The 16,138-nt window shown below is 39.2% G+C and overlaps 1 protein-coding gene across 10 annotated transcripts in view; it reads right to left on the minus strand.

Moving 5' to 3' along the window:
- The window catches only part of ZNF385B (zinc finger protein 385B), a 168,577-nt gene that overhangs the window by 9,770 nt on the left and 142,669 nt on the right, over nucleotides 1–16,138 (minus strand). The gene's annotated exons all lie outside the window — the stretch shown is intronic.

A 16,138-nucleotide genomic window follows, 5' to 3' on the forward strand; every position in this document is an offset into this window, starting at 1 on the left:
CAAGACAGCTGAAATGATTTACTCACTTTTGCAGGTCATGCAACTCTTGCTATAGTTGTTATATAGGATTTACCCGTTAATGCTGTCCTAGTCCAACTAAGTGAATGGGGTTTGCCCTAACTCTAAAAAGGGGCAAAAATGTTACAATAAAACTTCTTCCCTCTGACACTCAACCTGCATTTCTTCAGTAATTTTCTTTCCTGGCGAAGAACTTAATGTGAATGCTCCGCCCTGGCTCACAGCTCCAGTGATCGCTGCAGTCCATGCCGAAAGCAGAAAAAGTATTTTTTTTTTTTAATCCCCCTAACCATTCCATTAAGCAGTTTGGTTTATGAGGTACCTTTAAAAGAGTTCACTTAGTTTACTCTGTGAATTGTGTAAAGTCTTTACAATTTAATAACCTATATACATTTGCACATTATAAATTTATATTTTGAAATTATCTCTTCTTACCATGCTAAAATGTGCCTACAGGTATTGCTTTCTACAGCTAGGAAATAATTTTTTTTCTTCTTGAGTGAGAGTGATGATTTTGGTGCATGTTAGGCAGAAGTTCTAATTTGGACTTCATGACAAAAATATACATGCTATTTTCAATAGATATCTAACTTAAAATTCAGATCCATCATTCAGAATTGAGATTCTTAGTAAAAATAAAAACAAGAAGAATTCTAAACCTCCTGTATAGATCTAGAAATTCAAATGATAAAGGTTTTCTGTAGCAATAATACTCAATGCTGCTTAGATCCCACAACATGCCTATCTGCACATTTTTTATCACCGAAGATACACAAAACATAACTGCAATAAACTTCTGTTTCACAACAGCTTGTTCAAATAGCAATTGTAACTAAAAGATTATCCAAGGCAATGATGATACATGTGATACACTTGCAGGAGCCCTTTCCAACACGTATGCTAAAAGCTTTTAGATGGAGTTTGGCTATAATCCTAATAAACCTTACAAAACCGTCACATAAATATTCTGCCTTTATGTAATAAATAAAAAAGCCTGCTCTTACTGTGACTAACAGAAGAAATAATATTTCAATTACTGAACATATGTATTTTGTTTGTGTGTGTGTGTGTGATAAAAAGTATAGCTTTACACCTGCCTTCCTCTCTTCTCTGCCAGAAGCTGAGACTATTACCCACGCCTTGTGCCAAAGGCCAAGCAGACAGACAGACAAGAATCCCAGGACAGAGAACAGCTTCCCAGAGTGGTGCTGGCTGTGGTGGAGGCAGCTCCCTGCCAGGAAGAGACCACACCATACTTATAATCACCCACTGCCAGGCTTCACCTTTGCACCTTTCCTTGTGCCAGGTCCTTCACTGCATCCCCCAGCTGCAGGCACTGGACAGCAGCCATACACAAAGTAAGTACAACATAAGGGCAGCACAGACATTGCAAAGTGGCCACCACTGCTCTAGACAGCCCTACACAGAGGCTCTTTTGAGAGATTTGCCCATTTCCCATCCTAGAAATAGAGATTTGTTGTTATAATTCTTCCACCTGCTTGCACAACAGAACATATTGCCAGGTTAGAAAAGAGCACAATGGAAAAACCTTTTTTGGCAGTCTAGATATTTATCCTTCTCCTTCGTAAAAGTAAGAAAATAGTAAATACTTGTGTTCCTTTTCTTCTTGAAAAACCTGACAGAAAGAGCCATGCAACTTCCAACCTAAAACAGCTACATGAGAAGAAACACAGCAACAAAATAATTTACTATATAACTTGACCACTGCATGGTTATCAAGCCTATGCAACCGGTAAGCAGAACTGAGGCATGCTTAGGTGCAAATCCTTTGGTGCAATCAGCCTTGTTTACGGCGCTTTGTTACAATACCACATCACTACTGAAAGAATGACTTTTGAAAACACAGACAGCTTGACGACCCCGAACACTTTCCATTAATTTCTGACTATGCCACTTCCTATGGTAACTAAAACCAAAAGTGATTTCTGAAAGGATGGGTTTATGTTCTATTTATGGGTTACTAGAAAATGTGATGCAAAGATTGTCTTATGATAGCCTGGAGTTCACATAAGTTGTGTTACAGGTAACTGGTATTAATTTGAAGTGTTGATTTTGGAGAGTAATTGAGACTTCAAGGTAAAGCAAGCATGTCTCCCAAACCAGTACAGCTGCACAGAGTGAAACAGATTTTCACATTCTCCCTATAATTTCAACAGCTCCAATTATGCCTGTGAATACTGGGCTGCATTAAACAACCTTTGAGGCATACAGTGATTACAGAATGGGGAGAGGAAATCAAGTTGTCTGACCATTATATAAATGCTCTTTCTCTGATCAACTGTGTAGCAAAGGTAAAATCAGTTGCATTAATTACAGTGGTACACAATCCAAACAATTTTGCTGAAAAGCTAATCCCTGTAGGTAAACTGTCATCAATAAACACAAAGTTAAAATGCGTTTATTGAAAAATAAAATTCTCAGTTAAAATTTGACATGCTAGACATGCTTGGCACATCTGACATAAAACTAAAAAGTGACACTTACTTTCCACTACATTTTTTCTTCCTACACTTCTTCATAACACATGCCCGTTGACAATGCTGAAGAGAGGCTAGTTCATTGATACTACTACTATCTATCATTTGACCTTGCTGTTCTAAGCTTTCTGCACACAGAACAATAAGGTGGTCTAGTCACCAACAAAGGCACCACTGCGGCAGCCAAACTTCTCATATGCTTTTGTCTGTTTTTCAATCCATCACAGAGAAAGAGAAATTTTCAGAGGTGAGAGTAACAGGAGTAACTTTGGCAGCTGTATGCAGGGAGCTTTTCACAAATAGGACCAGGAAAAGCAGGAAGCTTTTCAAGATTTCAGTGGCTGATGGGCGGTAGGTGCAAGTCAGCATCTTGAAAGTATGTTACAGAAGACATACAAAAGTATGGAGAGCTTTGAAAGTGAAGCACGTGAAGAATTTGGAGAGAGAAAAAATCAGGAGGTTCAGCTGTACCACAGACATATTGTAACAAAATTTGCAGCATTTAAAATAAAAACATGAAAGCAGAGAGATCACAGTCAATGAGGTTACAAGCCTGGCTGAAAGTAATTAAGGGATACATTAAGAGAAACCATAACAAAATAAGATCAAGGTGGGGAAATCTTATTTAGCCACACTACACTTGAAGGACTGCCTAAATGAACCCTAGGATCTTCTACCCTGGGACATAGGTCTGGGGCAGAGAGAGAGGACTTTCAAGTCATCATACTGGAAACAATAGTCGCTGTACATCTCTTTGCCCTGAAATAAGATATGGAGGGAGAAGAACATCAATGACTGAATTAAAAGAAGGACAAGAAGGGCTTCCTTCAATATATTGGCAGAAAAGCTAATGAACAGAGAGATAGATAATCGTACCAGTAAGAAAAACAAGTTTCAAAACATTGTTTTTCACAGAAAAGTCTTATCTTCTGCTGGCTTGTACTGCTACAAAGGAATAAAGCAGGCACTTACACAATTAATTATCCTTTTTATGAAGAAAAAGATGAACATTATGAGTAATATATGCCATAAAGGCAATAGCAGGAAAGCAATTAAGTCACTAGCGGTCACAACCTTTACAGCATTTTTAAGCACTGTCCTGTATCACAGCATCACTCAAAAAAAATGAACAAAGAGCATTAGATTATTTCTTGACACTCATTAAAACAGTTAGCTAACTTTGATAACGGATTTCAAAATCTTTTTGTTTTATCTCCACATTTGCTGAATAATGAGACTCTAATGGCTGTCAGACAAAATACCTACTTTCTCACCAGTTATGCAGTCTACTGAGAAATGAGGCTGAGAAACCCGTAGGGCTCTGTTCTAGAAAAATTCCACTGCAAACCTACATGCAAATCAGACAGCCGAGTGTGTCTATTAACCCTTTAATTACTTTTAGTTTTTTTGTACTTCAGGCCTGTCTGAGAAATGGCTAGGTTTTATATAATGAAAGGTTGTTACATGAAATAAATATGTTTGACACATTCTAAAGAAAAGCAATTTTGTTTCCATACAAAGATGAGAAACAAATGGAAGCTATAAATATAAAGCTTTTCATCTCAAACACAAATGTGGACTGAAATAAGCTACAGCATATTTTCTCAAGATACTGAAGCTACATGAGGAAATGTCTGGATTGCTCTGCAATATTGAGTGAACTCTGTAGCTAGACTGATTATTTGATTAACTGCATCACTACTGTTCAACGGGCTGAGCTGAAGTATCTTTTTCATTTCAAAAGTATTGCTTGTTTGGCTATGGTACAACAGTGATGTTGATACTTAATTTCTTAGATATTTTATTTCTGATTTGGCATACCAAAGACTCCAGGGAATTCTATTACAAAGGAACCTGTCATTTTTTCACAGTACAAAAATATTTCTAACTGATGAAGGATGTAATTACAAAGGTTTGGTTTTGAACTTTTGGATGGGTTTAATTTTTATGAAAGCAGACTGATGAGAATTAGAAAATATTCAGAAGTACACACCATTCTGCAACTGTAAAATCTTGCCCTGCAAAATCTATTTCTGTACCTATTGGTACACCTTCCTGAACAGAGATTGCCTGCTGCTCCAGTTATTGAGGTGTCCGAGATGATCCCACTATATCACCTATGATTGTTAGTCAATTCCTTGCACAGTTGGGGATTCTTGGGGAATTGTTTTTGGCTGGTTGGCTGATGTTTTAGATCTGTTTTACTGACTAAGATCAAGAAAAATCCAGGTACACTCACCAGGTGAAGGGAAAAAAAATGCTGGTGCATACCTAGAAAATCACATATCAAAGTAGCTGTGCAAAAGTTGTTACGTATCAACAAAGGGCATTCACATCTCAAAAATCTTTTGTTTAATATTCCAACACAATGCAATTTATTTGTGCAAAAGCAGGAGGAACAAGAAAGGTTGATTCTGCACTGTTAGCCAAAATGCAGGAGTGAACGTACTATGTCTGGAGCAAACTAACTTCTAACACTCACTTGAAGCAACTTGTGTTGTGTCTCCATTTCACCTGCTTGTATTCAATTCCGCTTTTTTTACAGAACGCAGGTTACATCAGACTTTTCCTTTCCTCATTTAAAAAGAGATTAATGCAATTGCACTCCCTCACCCCCCCACCCCCACCCCCCAGCCTTTTACAATTTTTAGACTGAAAAGGGTGAACAGGTAACTATATGGTGAATGCAGTACATTAGTTCTGGAGAAAATCAGCTTGTCTACAAACACAAATACAAAGCAATTTCATAGTGTACACTGCCAACATCTAATTTCTCAGTGACACATCACACCCTTGTCACAGTAGGTTGGGAAAACTTTCACTAGCAGTTTGTTCCTAAAACTCAGCAAGATCAGTTAGCACTATGCTTCCAGCAGTTGAAAACAAGGTGGATCTAACCAGGGGACACATAACACGCAGCTAGCAAGGGTGGATGTTAATTTAATGAATATCCATAAAAGTGAGACTATCCAACAGCTTAGTCCTCCTGGGTCCTGTTGCTATGTGTCTAGGCAAATTTACTTTAAATCCACCTTAACCTTTCATCTTCTCTGAGCTATGCCAGTCTGCATTGGCTGGAATGGAAAAATTTAAGAGCTGGAAAATCATAACACAGTTTGGGCAATATTTGAAATATGGTATAAGATCTGTTATTACAAAATGTGACTCTCATCTGAGTAAAAGTAAATGTTTTACTGGTTAAACTTATCTTTTTCTGGCACCAGACATCTATTATTTTGTGAATAATTTATACTCCCATTACAGACTATGCCACATTTATTTTAGAGGTTCTGGAATGCAAACTTTCTGTAGTACTGCATTGTCTTGTTAACATTTTAATAATGTAGGAATGCTTAAAAACATATCATTCAAAGATTACAACAAACATACTGTATTCTGCCCAGACATCCTTCACTTCTCCTTAAAAATGTCTTAGTTCATCTTCTCAACTATAAAAAAACATTGCCTCCTCCATTTATGAATCTGAAATATATTACTAGGAACACATTTCACTTGCCGTTTGTGCAAAAAAAAAAAAAAAAATCTTAAAATTCTACCCACAGCTGCTGAAGTGCTTTGGAACTCAGTACAAAATTTATGGATGTCTAAATAAATGAATCAAGAACTGACAATCTGCATGCAAGTACATTCTCAGGGGTCTGCCTCTGAACTACTGACTTGGTACTTGCCCAGGCAGAACTGCCATTGAAGTCAACTATGAAACACTCATCTTCATTTCAGTTAAATGACATCTATAATTGTGCATTCTCACTGACTGCTGTGGCAAGTTTGCCTGAAGACTGTGAGTATTTAGTCATGCCCTCAAGATTTGACAAATAAATTGTATTTCTAATATACCTTGTCTAACAGACACCAAAATATTTTCACTTTCATTGAAAACAAGTAATAAGGAAGTAATATGTAACCAGTGTGCATATACAGAATTTTTATGCTATAGGAAATGTAGCATATTTCTTATACCAAGTCAATAATGCAGCAGCTGTAGAAATAAGGCTGGAATGATGATAAAGGAAGATTTTCCAAAAGACCTATATAAATTTGTCTGTTGTGCCAGCCATGCTTATTTTTGCTTTTGTGTTTGCTTCAAGATCTCTGAACAAGTCTGTATTAAATCTCACTCATCAACTTCTCAGTCTCACAATTGCCTGCCATCCCTTAGCAACATGCATTTTTCCTTGTGTTCTAAATGCTGCTTGCATTTGTTACAAAAATGAAGACAGATATGAGTTGAAGTACCATTTACCAAAAAAAACCCAAACAAATAAAGCCACACTATTGACTGTGTGGAGCTTCCACCAGACCAGCCTGCACTCTCAGAGGTCATTTCCTTTACTTAAATAGTTGCTGAGAAACACAGAAAAACCCCACCAGCAAGACTGTTTTCCCCAATTGTAAGTACATGTTTTCCAGAAAAGAGGTAAAACACAACATGTAGCTCATTTAGGGGCAGAACCAAAGCATCCTGAAGCAACAGCAACGGGCCTGAGCCACTCTTTTAGAGTTGGAGACGAAATTCACTCAAAAGCTGAGAGAAAAGAAGGAAATTTAACTCACATTTTACAGTCTCAGCGCAACCTTTAACTTTGGCACAACTGGACACAGACAAAACGCAATGCAACTACTAATTGTATGAGTAATCACCAGCATTCTGATATTTATGCTCTGGTTCTGTGAGAAAATGAAATGTCTGGCTTCAAAAGAATGGCTGTACTTCTTTAGCAATATATTTCTTTAATAAGCTTTGTGAAAGTATTAGGTACAGATAAAGCTATTCCTCCCAGGCTTGTTAAAACAAACAACAAAACCAGCAGCTGTCTTTTTGGGGAGTTTTCCATTCTAATGGATTTAAAGGGCTAATTTCAGTCCTGCATAAAGAAAGAGAACTTCCACTGATTTGAATTTCTTAGTCATCTAAAAACAAACCTAGGGCTTCGTTCATGAATTAATTCTTTCTCTAGGCGAATAATACTGTCATTTGCCATCAAAATAATAACCATCTTAAGGTGAAAGAAGGGGGTATTTTATTTCTCTCATTTGCAATTTTTACAAAATCTCATTACATAACCGTCACCTTTTAGGTAACTTCTGGATCATCTTTCTTCCTAATGAAAATTGCAAAACTGATGAGTGACATTGGTATCTGTCTTAACTCTGTTTTTGCCAGCTGCTCCTTTTTTGTCCCAATCTCTCCATTTTGTTACCTGAAGACTCGGGAACTCTTGTAATCGTATGTTGTAAAGATAATGATGAGTAAAGAATGATGTGATACATAATAGTTCTGGTAGTACCACCTACCTGGTATTATGTCCCGTATATATGGAAGTACACACACACACTTGTTAGTAGTTTTTGTTACCTCATATTCACCTTATTATCATTCCATTATCATCACCATCCTATCCAAAAAAGTCTTTGGCTATTAATAGGCACATCAGCAGAACAAACAAGAAAAACAGATGCCTGATTTTTACATTATAAAAGAGGTGCTGAAAGATTCAAAGTATATAAATGGATTCTTTAAATGACCACATACACCTAGCTAAAAAAGACCCAAACCAGTAGCTGACAGCGTCCTTGCTCTGCTCCCACTGTCCAGCAACATTAAGAGAGTCAATCTTGCTTGGCCCAATGCCTTTCTGTACCTATCTGCAAAGTAAGAAAAACTTTGAATAATTTTAAGGGTGCTAATGAAAAAAATATGCAATGAAGTTTTTAGAACTGGAATAAGTTAAGTGGTACAGTTTTAATGATACAGGACACATGAATGCTCAGGCACAGAGTGAAGCACCCAAAAAGAGTCTTATTTCACCTCACAACCTATTTTTTTGTAATGCAATGCAGAGATTCTGCCTTAATTACTGTGGGAGAAAAAGTCTACCATTTGTTCAAAACAAAATCTTGCTTGCATGTATTCAATTGATATTGAATTTTTTCCATTTGAACAAGAATTGCAACAGATTGTCAATGTAATTGTATCAGTCACAGAGCATATGTTTCAGGCAGTGGCACCTACAATCAGTTTTCAGTAGAGGTACAGAATTTGGTTATGTACCAGTTAGCATTATTATAGACAGACTGAAGAAACACCTGAAGACTTCCAGGAGCTCCCAGGAGTTTATCAACACCAAAATGTGCAGAACGACTGCTCTTCCACTCAGGCTGTAAGACACCCATGGAAAGTTGAGGCTTCAATATCCACTTTTGAAAAGTATGAGCAGTCGGAGTGACAGGAAAAGGGTTCAAAGATCCAATCTACTGTAATGAATTCCTGTTAATAGACTTTGATTTGCTAATTATCCTTTTGGTTAACCTTTCATCCTAAGAGCATAAACCAAACAGCAACTTCCTGAAACAGCTGCTGAAATAACCCACCAGAAAGTGCCTGGAAGCTATTAGTAATAGAGCCAATACAGGCATTACGTGTGCCACCGACAGTATATTTTACATATCAATACTGATAACATAATGTTCATGTAAATACACATACAGTACTTGCAACAGTGTATCTGTGATGAATTTATGACCATTTATTAATACTATTTTATATGATCAACTATAAAACCACTGTGGTCAAGCAGCAAATTCTACACTGTGCCTTCTCCTCTGATTTGGGGATAGAGTTTCAACAGGTGGCAACATAGAATAATCTTCAGATGGCTGTGAAACATTGATTGAAAAAGAACAATCCTCAGGCTTTAATGAAAAAATGCCCTTGGAATGACTCTGGTGGCTGAATCTGACTGAATTTTCACTTAGTTGACCATAAACTAACACCTTTAACAGAAATATGCCACTGCTTAGCAGGCACTATCTCAATACATACAAATGCAGATGCATGATTATTTTATAGAGTATAACTTCAGAACAACTCTTTCCATAAGCATAAATGTGAAGAAGTGATGAGGCTCATTCGTAGCTTTTGATGGAGGCTAGACCTAACAACGAGCAACTTTGAGTGGTGTAAGACACAACCTCTCAAATATGACTCACTGACGCTGGGGCAAAAGCAAGCCAAACACATCCTTGTGCTTCTCTTCTACAGCCTCTCTCCCTCCCTGCCCCACCCTCAAAATTCAACTTTGCTGCAACATGTTTTGAGGTCTAGAGGACTTGAGTACATTACAAAGCATCAAAAGATTGAAGAATAAATGCCCTAGAAACACGCTAAACTTTGAGGTTCTTATGATGGTATCTATATGACAAATAACCTAGAATTACCAGAACAGACAGACCACAGTTCAGCTGGGGAGGCTGCATGCCTCTCTCTCCCAGCTATTTCTGAAGGATTATCTAAAAAAAGTTTTATTTGAGCTATGTAAACAAGCTGTTCCTTTAAAATGAGTGGAGAACAAGGTGATAAATGGAAATAAATGTTCAGGTGAAAAGGGATTTTGTTAAGAGAACTGGTATCATTTTTAGGATTACTCTAAGTTCGGAGATACATATGGAAAAGTTAAGAATTTAAGCAATGGCAGAAAGATTTTTAAAATAAGCAATGAAAGCAACATGACTAAGGGAGTGTCCTGATGGTGGACTTGTGAAATACAAACTGAGCTCTCCCTTGGGACATTACATCTCATTGGTAGCTCATGAATAAACAGCGCTGGTAATTGGGGCACTGGAGAAATCCAACCCATCATAATCTTCCTATGAATGTGATTCAACGTGTTGCACTACTTTAGGAATAAAAGGAAAACACTCAGTTTTGTTGCCAAAGCACCCACAGAAAGCCCTTAACAAACTAAAACCCACAGATGAGAACTCAAGGTCAACTTTTCTAAGGCTGCTAGAGCTTGGAGTTGCCAGTCCTGTCTAATGGGCCAACTAATTACCATATGTCTACATGACATTTATTTTGGCATTTATTGGCATTTATTAGGTCCGTCAACATGTCTAGGCTGTTTTGAAAATGTGAGCTAGCCCATTCAGTGTCAGACGCTGCACTGCACTCTAGCATGACAAGGTTCCCCAGAACAACCTCCAGCTGGTTTTAGTTATAGAGCTGTAATGACTAAAATAACTCTTACGGAGCCCACTTAGGATTGAGAAGCTGGCAAACAACTTTCCAGTTGCATCCCTTTCCTTCTGTCCTTGCCATACACAGCGAGATAAGCACAGGACTGCTCATATGCTGGAATATCATCACCATGACCCTGTGAACTGCTTGTTGAGCTGCCCCGAGACATGGCTACAGAACAAAGCAGTAGGTCATGAGAGGTCACGATTTGACACAGGGTCTAGCATTTGGCTTAGTTAGGTGTGTAATGTTGCCTATTCCTGCACCAGCTGAACAAAAAGGTGTTTTCAGAGAGCATCCAAAGGGTTTATCTGTACCTACTAAGTCCCAAGTAGCAGAGCCTTCTGCTCTTGAATGAGGACTGAACCCGAAATGTCCATACCTCTCATTGGCGCAAAGGAAACAGAGCATATACTGAATAGATCAAAGGCAGGGGAAAAAAATGACCTTACTCTTATAATCTGAAACCTGGTTTTGACTCTTGAGTAGTTTAAAAGTTGCATTTACTTCCTGATTTTTATATCAAAGCAAAATGCAAATGAGGTGATACCACATCATCTGCCTGCTTCATTTTGAACTATTTATTTTGATTTGTAAGTATGATCAAAGAATTCCTCTTTGCTTGATAAGTAAACAGTGACATTTCAATCCAGTTATTACCATACGCATTCCTAAAGGACTCATCACTGTAAGCATCTAGATTATGCTAACCTGGGATCACAGACGCTGTCTTCTAGTGCATTCTCATAGCTATATTTAAAACACACTAAATATTCTAGACTGTGTTATGTAGTGGTTACTATCCCTGCTGTTTTCTAATGCAATGCCATACATATATGCCATACACATATGTATACTTCACATATGTGTAAAGCCACCCTGAAAATCCTGGGCTCCCACAGGGAGGAAAGGGAATCTTTGCCCCTGTATTGGGTTTGTGTGGCAAGGATTTTGTAGCAGAGGGGCTACAGGGGTGGGTTCTGTGAGAAGTTGCTAGAAGCTTCCCTTGTATCTGATGGAGCCAAAGCCAGCCAGCTACAGACAGATCTGCTGCTGACCAAGCCCATCAGCGACTGTGGTAGCACCTTTAGTGTGGTAGCACTAAAGGTTTCCCCCCTTTAAGAAGTGAGGAAAAAAGTTGCTGCACAGCAGCAATTGCAGCTGGAGAAAGAAGTGAGACTGTGTGAGAGCAACAACTCCACAGACACCCAGGTCAGTGCAGAAGGAGGGGCAGGAGGTGCTCCAGGCACCAGGGCAGAGATTTCCCTGCAGCCCATGGAGGTCCACAGTGGAGCAGATACCCACCTGCAGTCCAAGCAGGACCCCATGTCAAGACAGGTGGATGCCCAAAGGAGGCTGTGACCTGGCAAGAAGACCAGGCTGGAGCAGGTTTGCTGACAAGACCTTCTGACTCCATGGGGGACCCATGCCAGAGCAGTCTGGTCCTGAAGGACCGCACCCTGTGGCAGGGACCCCACGCTGGAGCAGGGGAAGAGTGTGAGGGGCCCATCCACTGAGAAGGAAGGAGCAGTAGAGAGAACGTGTAATGAACTGGCTGCAGCCCCCACTCCCCACCTCCTTGCACCACTTGGGGGGAAGGAGGTAGAGAAATCAGGAGTGAAGTTGAGCTCAGGAAGAATGGAGGGGTAGGCGAAAGGTGTTTTTTAAGATTTCATTTTATTTCTTATTATCTTACTCTGATTTGAACAGCAATAAACTGATTTCCCCACCTCAAGTCTGTTTTGCCTGTGATGGTAATTGCTGAGTGATCTCCACATCCTTACCTCAAACCATGAGTCTTTTGTTACATTTTCCCTCCCCTGTCCAGCTGAGGAGAGGTAGTGATAAAGTGGCTTTGGTGGGCACCTGGTGTCCAGCCAGGGTCAACCCTCCACAGCCTCAATGAAAGAGCAGCTCCCAGTGCTGTTAACACTGCTGCTCTGTAGCCATGGCTCAAAGCAGCTACAAAAAAGCTTGCAGTGTCACAGTAGTGATTTTCTAGCATATGAAACTGTTCTATAGCCATTACTAGACTTCTCCTAGTTAGACAGAGAAACTGTGTGGGAGACAGGTTATGAAACGGTCCCCTATGGACACCTCCAATCTGCAAATACCCGTCAAATCAAGCAGACGTGACCCTACAAGAGGTATGGGAACCACCACCTTGTCATACATCAGCTGTGGAGTTTTCTTCCTGTCTGCTGAAACAGTCAACAGGATAGGATGGCGGTACTTACAAATATCAACAAACAAGTATTTTCTGAATGGTGAAGAGTTGTGCACTAAGAAAATAGGATCACATAGTAGTCTGTCGTGTTAGGATGCAAAACTCGTGCAATCCAGCCCATCAATATTCCCTTACCCGAGGTTGCAGCCAACACAGCACTGTGGTACTGTGGCTTTATCATTACATGTTTGCAGCAGATGATCTATTTACAAAAGTAATTTCTGAGTCATAATGTATTATTAACCCCAGCAGGGAAGACCACTCTCTCACAGCTTGGGCACTGTCACATCAGACTGAGTTCCAGAGTCACCCCTTTCCATTTGGCTGAGGCTACTTTTGTCTGCAGGAGCCCACATCCTTCTGGAAACTTCGTAAAAGAGCTTAAAGATTAATTTAACCTTTGTAGCTCTACCAGCAGCTACACTTCTCAAGTTGAAAGGAACGGCTGCAGAGAGACCACCGCATCATAAATTTTGAAAAATAAGGACTGGATGAGTTTGGGTTTTGCCTTTCATAAATTCATCACATAAACTGAGCCAACAGTGAAATTATTTTTCCTGTTACTACTACAATAGTGATTTCTGACAAATCAGTGTTTTGGATCTCATGCTATATCTGACCCACAGAAGACATGGCTCTGTAGTAAACTTAACTTGACATTTTAGTTCAATATATAGCAACCATTCAGAGAGCTCCAGATCATTTATCATTATGTCACGCAAAATGACAGCACATCAAAAAGGCTGTTAGATGTGCCTATTGTGTCCTGTTATTAATGGAACTACATATAAGAATAGTAAATTCAGTTTATCAGTTTACTATAACAGTCCCTACCCATTCTGCACTAATACCAGTGGAAGTACAGTGGATAACAAACACAAGAACTTTAAACTGTCTTCTCTGTTTAGCTTCTCATTCTCCTCTTCCTTCCAAGAAGAGGACACCAGGAATGACTGAATTCTTGATGAACATTTCTGAGGAACTTAGCAATACTCCAAAATGCAATGGCTAAACAACAGCTCCGCAACTGGTGGAATTTAATTCCCTTCCTTGATTCCATGTAGCCCCACCTTATGTCCTTCTAATGCAATTTTTTTCAGATCTACACCACACATACACGCTCTCATACACCACCACCCCCACCACCCCCCATCCTGAACAGAAACATAGTGCCTGGCCAGTCAGCAGGCCAAGCAAAACAGAGCTCACACGGTAGCATCTCTCAGGATGGACCATAAGTTAAGGCTTCTCTTCTATCCAGGTGCCAATTTCCATCAAACTTCTAGGAGCTTCATTAAAACCTCTATCTCATACATTTTCTTGACGCTAGACAATACAGTCAAAGTTGTAAAGACAGGGTCAGAGAATAACAGAAGTAAGGATAGATGATGTGACTGTAACCCTCATTTCCTTTGGAAATCAGGCTAAAAAACCCAAGATGACAAATACACACATGAACTGAAACTCTCAGTATTAGAAATCTTTTAAGGAAAACTAGAATATACCTATACAGTTAATATATAGTAATAATCCATTTCTCAGAGAATGAAAGCTGTGTTAAAATATTCAGGAAAAAATGGTATCAGTTAGTTGCTCCAAGGTAAAAAAACCCCTACCACTGATTCCCAGAAGCAACATAGTGATTGCACTAGCTGCAATAAGCATTACGTTAAAGAGCTAAACATATGTTAAAGAGCAGATGAACAATAGCCACTGTAAGGGAACGTGTAGCTGATCAAAATTATGGTTTGGTTTCATGTCCTTAGCATGGTAAAAACCCCCACCTCCAAGCTTTCCCCAGCTCTGTGACCAGCATTCCCTGTGTATATGGAGGATTTGCCATGCCAGGTTCAGGTTTTTGTCCTCCCAAACATCCCATATGCAATCTCCTGTAGAAGAATAGCAGGCACTGAGGATTCTCCCCTCCACAGAGAATCCCACTATTCTCCTAACGGGTAAAAAAGTGTTTAACTAAATCGCCACTGTGATTTATTTTTTAATGTAGAAACATTTGCAGTGGTATAATCCAACAGACACAGATGGTAATCTGTCTAATTTATGTGGAGTAATTAATAACATAAACCAACACACTGACAAAACAGGGCAATATAAAAATATCGAGAGCAGGTTTCCCTTGCCATGGGTTAGATTATTTTATCAGAAACTGAATGTAGAGGTGTGAATGATTTTAGGTACACTGCACAGAGAAGAAGAAAATCGTGTCAGGGACAGATCTATCTGGCAAAGGACACACGAGACAGATCCAGACTTAGGGAAGAGATAATGGCGTTATTTGGCCCTCAGCCTTTGGCATAGTCGGAGGAGGGCATTATAACAATTACATTATCACAGAATGCATTCTTAATATGTTAAATCCTCTGAAGTTTTAACTGATACCTTACTTAAGAAGCTGTCTGACTTCTTACAGTGTACACCTGGAGCAGTAAGACATTTTAACCAAAGCTATTTTTGATATTTCAGAGTAAAATATTTATCAAATATTTTAAATCTCTTTTCGTTCAATAGTCCACATTTGATTTAGATCAATGGTAGTCTGCTACTGTTTTATAGCAACATGGCTTGTTTACCTGAAGATGCTACTTGGATTTATGTTATCTCTCTCAAACCTAAAATGTGATTTGCTAGGTGAATCAACCCAAAATTTGGGACCCGTTGCTAAGTACTCAGACAAAGACAGTTTTGGTGCTGTTGTGAAAACAGCAGGCTGACTGATAAGGAAATTTTTTTTTTGGGGGGGGGGGGGGGGGGGGGGGGGGCGGGGGGGAGGTGTGGTGTGTCAGAAAACTGTGTCATTCACCTTAAGGCATCTGAGGCAAGCTCAGCTCTGGTGAAGAGGGTAATAAATGGCTATCAAGACAGAAGCAAATTTATCAGAAGCAGTCTATTAGACCAACAGTTGGGCAACCCACAGTAGCTGCTTTCTCCTGCATAACAAGTACAGTATCTCAGACTGTCAGCGAGTTCAGGAGATTCTCCTGTTTCATTCAGTAACACAACACTAACAGAGCAAGGAGAGACTCCAGCAACTCCACTGCAATTAATGCTACTGCTCTCAGATTACTATATGGAGGAAGGGGGGTGGGGAAGTGATGTTGGAGTGCTAATGAGCTGTACAAGTCAGGAAATAATCCATGCCATGAGGCTTCACTACACTTCTGTAGGTGTGCTTCCCTATTTGAACATTATTATCCTATTCAGAAAGGAGAAATTCCTCACAAAGGTTTTTTATGCTTCAGCTAAATACATACATCTCAGACTTGCCCCTCCACCCACACCATTCATTACTATTGTTGTATGAAGAACATACTTTATAAGAGTAAATTTCACAAGTTAAAA

The sequence above is a fragment of the Falco naumanni genome, chromosome 8 (assembly GCF_017639655.2).
Source record: "Falco naumanni isolate bFalNau1 chromosome 8, bFalNau1.pat, whole genome shotgun sequence".
Lineage (NCBI taxonomy): Eukaryota > Metazoa > Chordata > Aves > Falconiformes > Falconidae > Falco > Falco naumanni.